Source organism: Pyrgilauda ruficollis, unplaced genomic scaffold (genome assembly GCF_017590135.1).
Source record: "Pyrgilauda ruficollis isolate IOZ18807 unplaced genomic scaffold, ASM1759013v1 scaffold64, whole genome shotgun sequence".
Taxonomy (NCBI): Eukaryota; Metazoa; Chordata; class Aves; order Passeriformes; family Passeridae; genus Pyrgilauda; species Pyrgilauda ruficollis.
Window position 1 is genome coordinate 277,421 of NW_024528155.1, and position 10,702 is coordinate 288,122.

Genomic DNA, 10,702 nt, shown 5'->3' on the forward strand with positions numbered 1-10,702 from the left:
TGTAAGAATGATGTTTGTTCTAAAGATAGGCATGTTACTATGGTGACTACCGCATGATTCAGAATTGTAGATGTCCTCTTTCTTGAATAATCCCTGCAGTGAGTAAGCAGGAAGCCATCATTTCCAAAACCAGTCTCTGTAAGACATGACATTTGTATACTAATCGAGGTTAAGGAATTTTCTGATGATGAATAGGTAATTTTAAAATCATTCTTTTGCCTGATTTGTATTTTTGATTCTTTAATTTGTTAGTTTTGTAGAATTTAAAATATGATACTTTTTTCCTGTGAATAATTCGACCATTCTGCTACCTGGACATCTCTTAAGCCATAAATACATATTGGCTTGCTATGTCTGGTGCTGCTAGGATTTGTCAAATAATTTACTAGACCGGGAAAATTTTCTTCAGGAAAAGAGTAGATCATCTCCATATAAGTGTTCAAATATATAGTGCCCATATATAACAAGTCTTATCAGTAATTTAAATATTGTATTTTAATGTTTTTAAAGAAACTGGTGGAAAACTGTCTTTTAAACTTTTTTCTGTCATACTTATTTTAATTTTCTTACAATAACATCTGTGTGTGCAGAATTTTGATAAGCTGGTGGTGCTAAGATTAATACTTATTTATGAGACAGTAATTATTTCATTTACAACAGGTAATACACTGCACTGTGCTCTTAGGAAGTTGAATGTGTCCTGTTGTTTCGTGTCAAAGCCTTCTTAATACTGTGATAATGTAGTCAAATAGCCTTCAGCTTTGAGCTGTATAGGATAAGAAATTATTAGAATAATCCTAGGTAGTCCAGGGTATAAAAATGTCCCAGAATATGAGGCAGCAGTTGATAATATTTTGTACAGTTTTCTACTTTAAAACACACACATTCTTTGAGCTGAGGAGGCTCACAACTCTCGGTGTTCCCCTGAGGAGATGGTGTGTGGAAAAGCATGTAATGATAGTTATCTTCCAAAGTTCTATAGTGAGTCATGGAAATGCCATGATTATCCTGAGGAGTGAAGACGTCATGATAAAAACCAATACTGGACTGCAGTAACCTCTGAGTAACAACAATCCACTTTCTCCAAATGCAACCAAGAAGCTTGTCAGACTCTCGAATTTTTGTTGCATTTAAGAATGTTTAACTTTCAAAATATTGATTGCCCACTTCAGTCCACCAAATGGGCCTCCAGTAATTTTTTCTGTTTTCTGAAGCCTAGTCTGCCTATAATAGATCAGATATTAATACATTGATGAGATATTAATATGATGCATCAGACACTGGTTAGTTGTCTGTTTAGTAATCTGAATTGATGAAAATGAGTACTAGTATGATGAAATGGCCCCACAGCAAGCCCACCATAGGACCCAGCTGAGCCCATGAGCCAAATGTCTGGTGCCTCTGTGAAAACAGAGCTCAAAAATTGTGATTAAGACCAAGAGACGGAAGAGCAAGACCAGAGAGTATGTCCACAGCTGAGCCTGAAGGCATACGCTGTGCCCTGACCCCAGCCTGCGGCACTGCCTGTTGCCTCACCAGACTCACAGAACCTGCAGGGGTAATGGGAGATGTGGAGACTGGGAATGGAGGAGGAAGGTGTCTGGAGTGAAGCTGAGACTGGGAATGGAGGAGGAAAGATGTCTTTTTTAGGCGTTTAATTGTTTCTTTTTTTGTTTCACAATCCTCAGTTAGTAATTAATGTTTTATACTAAGTTAAATTCCCAGTGCTGTGTCTGTTTGCCTGCAATGGTAAGATCTATGAGATTTTTTTGCTCTTGTTATTCCTATTTTTGTTCTTTCCTACTTGTGGGGAGTGAGTAAGAGGCTGTGTAGGCAATGTGGGTGCCTGGCTGCTAGCTGGGAGCAACCTACCACAATGTGATTAGTTGGTAGCGAATTTGCAGCCTTTCTTTTTTTCCTTTTTTCATATGTTGCTAGTGGCTCAGTTTTTATGCAGATGCAAAGTTAAACTGTTCAACAGAAATTATTAAAAAAAAATATAGACAAAAGACAATGAAATTTTGAGAAATCCTAGGATACTGTGCAAGAATAAATTTTCCAGGTAGTTTGCAAGATCAGTATGCTGTGTTATGTTGATTTATAATGGGAGAATCCCCTTGTTGATCAGTTCTTTGAGAGCTATAAAAGACAATGTTGTATGAGTATGGGGACAGGTAGTCCAAAGACTTCAAGGGACTGGAGTCTGGGAGAAATAAGCTTGTGTTTTTCTAGTAGCTTTCTTAATCCATCCACTTTTTAAAAGCAGCTAGGTGTGTCTTTGCTCCAGTTCAGTTACTTTAACTTTCTCCTGCTGTTCAAGAAAACAGTGGAGGTAATTTTTGTTAACTTGAGGCTCATCTTTACATAGCAGTACTGGATAAGGAAAATAAATTAGAATGTGATAGATCACACAGAGCTAAAGATGGAAGGTATAAAGTCCCAGGCAGATGTCTTTATGCACCATTTTCTAATGTAATATTTTTCTAGAGATTTTTTTTTTTCTCTGTTCCAATGAAAGTTAGCCTGGGCACTAGAAAAATAATGTGCAGTGGTGTTCTTTATTTCACAGCCACTCTCAAGATGAAGGAGGCTATTTACCTCTCTAGACTGCACTATTGGCAGCCCAGACATGTCTGTATTTAGGAATATTCCGGAGTTGCTGAGCCAGCCCCTGTCAATGTTATGGGAGAAAGGGGCTGAGATTTGACAGAACATGTGGATCTCTTTCCTGTCTCCCCCCCACAGCCAATGGCAATGAAGCAGCTCTAAACTGCAGTGGAGGGAGTCTTATATTTGCTGGGTTCCCCAATGCTGGAAGGAAAGGAAGGAATCTGACTCCATGTTCTTAGAAGGCTAATTTATTATTTTATGATATTATATTATATTAAAGAATATGATTCTAAACTAAAGAATACTAAAGAATACAGAAAGGGTACAGACAGGAGGCAGAAAGAATACTGATGAAAAACTCATGACTCTCCTCAGAGATTCTGACACAGCTGGCCGTAATTGGCCAACAAGTCAAAACAATTCACATGCAACCAATGAAACAACCACCTGTTGGTAAATAATGTCCAAACACATTTCACAGCAGCAAAACACAGGAGAAGCAAATCAGATAATTATTGTTTTCATTTTTCTCTGAGGCTTCTCAGCTTCCCAGCAGAGAAATCCTGGGCAAGGAGATTTTTTCAGAAAATGCCACGGTGACAAGGGAGGGGTAGGGAGATGCTCTTGGAGCCACAATGGGCTCCTTTGGGTAGCAACAGATTATCAAGAAAAGATACTGAGGTGTGAATTGCACAGCATTTGCTTTTGAGTGACAACCACAAAATTACACCTTTCTACACATTGGAGTCCCTGTGTAAGTATTCCAGTGAAGTGGATACTTAAATTCACAGGCCACAATGAAAATTAAAATGTGGTTCAGCTTCCATTAAACATGTAGAAAAAGTTCATTTTTTAATTTTATCAGAATGTCATGATTCAGAAGAAGGCACTCTCTATTTTCAAATCTTACTGTTTTAAACATCCTTCTCTGTGCTTAATATTGATTCCACATAAATAAAGGTATCAAAATCAAAGTAGTGTGATTAAAAAAAGTATTTTATTAATTTCAAGTAGGCGCCAGGTTTTATTTTGTTCTTAGATGTTCTGTTTATGATTCACAGTAGAGAAAACCTCTTCTAACCATGAGTATGCATTCTACTATTTGAGAATTAAAAGAAGTTGGTGAAGTTTTGCTTAATTTGGTAGGCAAGTAAAACTTCTAGAAGTTTATTGCACTTGACATTGTCTTATGTCAAGTGCAATAAAGCATTATGTTAGCTTCCAAGTGCATTGTAGTTGTCTGCATGGGGATGTAGATTTGGTACAATGCACAATACATTTTTGGTGTGCTCTCAGGAATGTCACATGATACAAATAAGACTAGTAGATATTTGAGTCATTCATAGCTGACTGCCTTGTTGACATTTTTTGATGAACCTGACTGATTTACTGGTTTTGAGAAGTTATATTAATTTCTTGAAATAGACATTAGAAACAAAGACTCATCAAACTATTTGGGTTGGAAGAGACCTTAAAGACCATTTAGTTCCAAATCTCCTGGGAAGGGACACCTCCCACTAGACCAGGTTGCTCAACATGTCTTTGAACACTTCCAGAGTTGGACTGTCTACAGCTTTAATATTTTTCTAAATGGTATGAAAAATTAAGTGAATGATGATTTCTATCTGCATCCATTGGTCTTAATGCATCAGATGTGAAATTAGGATGCTCTCTAGTTCTTTGCAGGACATTGTGAATTCTGCCTGCTGTTGTAGCTGTCACAGAAGAAACACTTTCTATTACTATGTGAATTTTTGGCTCACCAATACAGAGACATAGAGGAAAGGAACTCTGCAGAGAGCCCTAGAACTTGCCAACCCACCAAAATCCTGGCAGAACCTATTTTTTTATTGTTTTATTGTAGCAAAGCTGCATCAGTTCCAAGTTACACATATGGAGAAATATGCCAGCTAAATATTTTACCAATTACATCAATGTACTTGTGTCAAGAAAATTGATTTCTCTGTACTACAGACATGAGACAGAGAAAGAAAATTCTTATTTTTTGTTTATGTAACATTGTTTTCATTTAGCATGGTCCAGATGTTCATGCATTTTAAAGGCGACTTTTACACTCATTATTCTTATTAGAAAACACCAGTGGATTATGTTCCAGAAACCCTTTTCTCCTTTTTGAAATTGAGATTGGATTAACTGGTTTTGCTCATGATATTGCATACTGAAAGATCTCTTTGTTCACAAGTATTTAGTTTAATATTATAAATTCTACTATTAGACACATGCAGAGTTCATCTTGCATAGTGCATTTATTGACTTGTAATTAAAGCTGTTTTCTTATTTTTAAAGGATAAGGATTATGGGTCTCATTCTTCTGTGATTGTCAAGAGTTCATCTCTTGGACTAAAGCCTTTAGATTTTGAACTGAAATGAATGATGAATCTGGATGGTCCTCATTATCATTTCAATAAAATCTCCATGTTTTTAGGAAATCATTTTCTCTGCTGACTAGATTTTCATTAGAGACCTTTTACCAGAGCAGCAGAGTGCAAAATTAACCAAATTCTTTGTCTATTCATGCATTAGTTTAGTTTAGTTTTAGATTTTTTCATCCTAAGTGTAATTTTTCAGATGTGTATTATTGCAGCATATAGTAATTTCAGGGTAGCTACACTCTTTAAAGCACTGGTTTTCTTTCTATGTAAATTTTACTATCATAGGTGAGTTGGTTTTTTTTTTTTTTGCTTATTTGTTTGGGAGGGGTTTTTTTTGGTTTTTTTTTTTTTTCTGTTGTTTTGTTTTTGTTTGTTGTTGTGTGCTTTTTTGTTTTGTTTTTTTTGGTGATTTTTTTTTAAGAGAGAAGGAACTAATACTTTCTGTGTATTTCTAGAAGAGAAAACAGGTAAAAATGAGATATGATTCAGTAAATGCCTTTCTGAAATTCTTTAGGGAAGACAAACTGATAGGATAAAATTTTTGGCATTTATGATAAGGTGGTCAGAGAGAATTTTCAAGGTAGGAAAATGGGAATCAACTCGACATATTCAAGTGTCAAATCAAGGTCAAAGCCATTGAATTTACTGAGGTAAATTCTTAACCCAGTGAAGAATCACACAAGACATTTCTGTAATTGGCAGTAGGATAAGTCTTCAAATTTCCCATCTTTGTTGTATATTGTGAGGGAAATCAAGTATTCCATTTGGTCTTTCAAGCTTTATTTAAGCACATTTATGTTATTGAGCACTAGGTTTACATCTAAACTAAGCAGCCAGCAGCTCTTAGTGTTTTTTATTAGTGTTGGCACCTTTATGGCAGTCTTATGCAGTTTGATATTGAAGCTAATGGTATAGAGGTACTAGAATGTTTCTTTTGTCAAGGTGTCACGCAATAATTTTTCATGTACAATGACTCTGAAGTCAGACAGTTCTTTTGTTATGAATTTCATGCCAGTTATGCAGTGAAACCGTGTTTTAACTGACAGCTTGAGTGGAAGGAATTGTAGAGATGTTCTCTTATGAGATGATTGCCTTGAATTTTGTTATGTCACTAGAAGTCTCCAGTGAAATGTCAGCTTTTTCACCTGGAACATTGCTGATCAGTGCAAAGCTGTGCTAATTGCTCCGGCAGTATGAAAGATGCAAACGCAAAGCTACAAGTTCCTTTACCAGATTTCTTTTGGAATGGAAAATATTAGTAGCCTCTGATAATTTTGTGATAAGAAAGACTTTATAGCCATGTATTGAACTAGAAAATGTCTGTGCTGAGAAAAAAACATGAGTTTTCTCTTAAAATCAGGTGTCAGTTGTGCATGTATTGTGTATGTAAGCATTTATTCAGAAAGACACAAAGAAAATGTGACCTCTGCATGCAAATAATTCTAGATACCAAATATAATAATTATTATTATTTAAGTAATGCTTTATCAGTTGGTGTCCCAGTTGGATGTTCTTGGCGATATGCTAAGTCAGAAATTGTGCTTGCCTCTAACGACCTGTGAGGATAGATATTGCTCCTCTATGAAGTTGATAAGTGGTCAGATTTTTTATTTTATTGATGAAGAAACCCCCTTTTTTATTTTTTCTTTTTTTTCTTTTTTTAAGCAATAGCTTTAAAAATGAGCTGGAAAATATCCTCTGCCCCAAGGTTGAAAAGAAACAACCAATTACTGATTTTAGCCGAGGTGATACACTGTTTACCTTGTAATGATAATGTATGTAATGAGATACATATTCTTGTCACTTTGCATTATTTAAAGCTATTCTGATCAAATATCTGCTGTTGCATTATTTATGATTTTATCTTTCCTGGAAAATTAATAATAAGCCTAGCTCTGGTTTTGCATTAAGTAGAACTATGCACACGTGTACATGCAACCTTTAAATTTTAGAAGCAAGATTACTTTTAAGAAATGTAATCATTCTATCTTTGCAGACTTTAGTAGCTGAAAAAGGTAAAATCATTGCTAGAATAGAGAATAGAAAGTAAGTTTTTCTCTACATGCTGGTATGTCCTCAGAATTGAGAAGAATAACTAGAGCATTGCTTGCAAATCTGGTACACTGAAGTCTGGCTTATCAAACACGTCAATGGAATAAATGATGGGTATATCTGTAGTAGCACTAGGACTTTAATGTTTAAAAATGTAAATATTGGGGAAATCAACGTAATCTTCTCTTCTGTTGGAATTCACAAGGTCCCGTTTAGAGGGAGATAAAGCATAATCTACTGATAACCAGATTTTGTCACTAGCTATATGGCAGAGATTAGTGATTCTTCACCTTAGGAACATGAAAATATTTTTTTAACCTTTACATTTTGTGCTCAGTGCTATCAAGACACAGGACTGTACCCTATATAGATAACACAGCATATACTTGTGCCAGGCCTGGCTGTAAGTTTCACAAGAGGGCCTGAGACAGTTAATTGTGGATTCAGTGGAGTTTCACCAGTTTAAATTAATTTCATTTCTACCCATTATGGCATCTTTGGGAAAATGTACATGGGTGCCAACAGTATTACTGTGGATGCAAAGTGGCAGATTGCCCCAATATTCTCAGAATTATTAGTCAATTTTCTGACCCATCTATTTATTTAACACTGAATTAAAAGAAGAATGAATGAACAAGACTGCAAAGTGCCATAAAAACCTGCATTTAAAAATAGTCGTCAAGCAGTAACAGAGAGACTGGACCATTAAAATCTCTCCTTGGGTTAACTCTTTTTGGCTTTGTCTACAACTTGAACTTTCAATTTCAGTGTCTGAATTTTTGCACAATTTCTTTCCTCTTCAGCTGGTGTGCCTGTGTACCATTCTCCAAATCAGATTAGCAGAGAGCATGTATTATTTCCTTCTTGGTTCTAGCAGATTTCTTCTTGAATTTAATTTACTCATTGTAAAATGAACACCTTCCCAATTCATTCTTGGCAGCTGAACCTGAGCCACTAACATAACTCAGAGCAATTTCTTCATTCTTCCTCCGCAAGTAGAGGGTTCAGAGATTTACTGTTCTGTTTTGTTCTGGTCATGCAGTCACAGCATGAAGGATCAGGTCTGCACTGGGAAAGGAGTCAACTGCAAAGCTGACAAAGTAAGAAAAAGGGAGATACTTCATCAAAGCTAATTCTTTAGTCCTTAAATTAAAGCAACAGTCTAAACTGATATTCATAATGCTTCTGTTGGCTAGGACTCCCACAAATATTTTTTGCTTCTCCCCAAATTCAGAAGCTATGAGACAAGACAATCTCCAAATTCATGTATTAGAACAAGGGTGTCATATTAATTGTGCATAATAAATGTGTAATATCAGCAGACTGAAAAATCAGAGTTGGATGACAGGAAGAAAAATAGGTTACCAACCCTTGTACATAGCTTTCCTGCATAAAATAGAATAGATTTTTCAAATTTGGGTACAGACCCAAAGAATCAGATGTCAATAGTGAAGTCACTCCAGTAAAGTGTCCATCATCTTCTCCTTGTTTTTTTTTTCTTTTTTCTTCCTGGTGTGGTCATAATCTCTGCTGCTGCCAGTGCTGTCTCTTTTATATGTCTATCAACAAGTTGATGATGCAGTTCTGGCATTCATTAGCCATTATAAAGTCTTAGTAGCTACATCACACCAAAAATCTGTTATAATTCTTCAGACTGACATATTTAAGTATGCTGTACTTCAGAAGCTGCCACAACCCCCACTAGATTCCCCAGAAACGCCTTCTTTTTCACTGTCATATTTGTGAGCAGTCTTGTAGTCAGGTTGAGTGTTAGGAACAGTTTACCCTTATCCATCATACACATCTACATGTGATGCCAAGTGCAGTGACCAATCTGGCAGGATTGCGCTGGTAGACGGTGTGTGTGGGCAGAAGCACTCCTTCCAGCACGGTGACTGGGAGCTCAGTGAGGAGGAGCTGACGTGGTGCCAAACGTGTGCCCAAGCAGCTCTGCGCTGTGCAGCGTTGGTGGCTCGGGTAGCTGACAGCGCACACTGTTTTTGTCTTGGTGAGCTGGTGCTTCACAGTTCCAGTCCTCTTTGGCAGAGCAGCGTGACCCTGTGCACAGTGACCGCGCTGCCTGTGGCCCCTGCTGCCGTGCAGAGTCCTGCTGCACTCGCTGCACGAGTAACTGCAGCAGCCATGCCTCCAGGTGATTTTTGAGTCATTCCCCTTACAGTAATCCAGTTTCAAGCCCTGGCCTGCAGGTATTTACTACGTATTTCACAATGCTTGTTAATATTTACTTTTTTTTTTTGTTTTCGTGTATTATATTTGGTGATTCTCTTGCTTTCGGCATCTAACAACAACATCATGTGCTAAATGATCAGTAGCTGCTGTCAGTCAGCTTTTAGCATTGTGCTTCCAATTTTAACAACTGTGCTTATTAGATTACTGGTGCTAGAATGTGATGTAGCACTGCACAATGGTGGTGGGTGTTTTTTGCCTTTATAAACAATATTATCTGCAAATTTCCAAGTTCTCACTTGGAAAATGCTCAGCTGTGGATGATGCAGGTGATGAAATGGTGATTTGAAAGATCAGACCCAAAATAATTGTGATTCTGCATTAATACCTGCAATTAAATCTGACAACTCCAACCTACCGCAAATGCCACTAGGTACGTTAGATGACGTAGACCTGGAAAATTGTAGTATTTTATGTATTTCAAAAGAAAGACAAAGCAGATTGTGAAGCAATTTGTTCAGTGTTTTCCTGTTCCCAAAGTTAAGAACAACTGGCTACAAATCCCAGACCTGGATGGAGTTCTGATCCCAATGAATTTGTTCTGGGTAAAGTCCTGGGCACAGTGGGCACATGATTTTAGTTCTCATGTTTATTATAATTTGTGTCTGATATCAGCATCACAAGTGAGAGATATAACCCCATTTCAACCAATTTTAAAATGTAAGGTAGTTGCTGATCACATCTGACAAGTACAAACAGTACAACCATATGCACTTGCACAATACAACACAAGTATAGAGACCATTTAATTAAATGTCTTCTACATTGTTGTAGGAGACACTGCTGTGAGATACAAATAATTATTTAATCTAAATACCTGGAAAGATGGAACTACTGTTTTACTTTCCCATTTCATCTTATCATTACTTTCTGAGAGTTTATGCCATCTCTCTGATAATTCAACTCATGCTAATAATGGAGATGAAATGATCACCTGTGTAACTGTGTCTTTCTGGGAAAAATCCAGTTTTGGAAACCAATAATTAATGAGAAGCAAACCCATTTTTAGCTGCTTGGGAAAAGTTGGTAGCTAAGTAGCAAACAGTCCACAATTTCAAAGCATGCAAACACAAAAAAATTGAAATTAGCATTCTCAATTCTTCTATGACTAATTATGTCACATAGCCACCATTAACCCTTATCACAAAGGAAGAGTATTACAGTTATTCTATAGAATAATTTTGAAAGTCAACACATAGTTTAATGTATCTTTTTAATATTAAAGAATAATTGTTTAATATTTGCTAAGTAGAAAACTAGGTGACTGGGAAACTGATAATTATTTCTCTGTTTGTGGCTTTCTGATCCCAATTGCTTTCGGTCATATAAATATGACATTTATAGTGTTTGTGTTTTTTTCTTTGTCATATACTATCACTACAGATCTGCCCATGAATTAA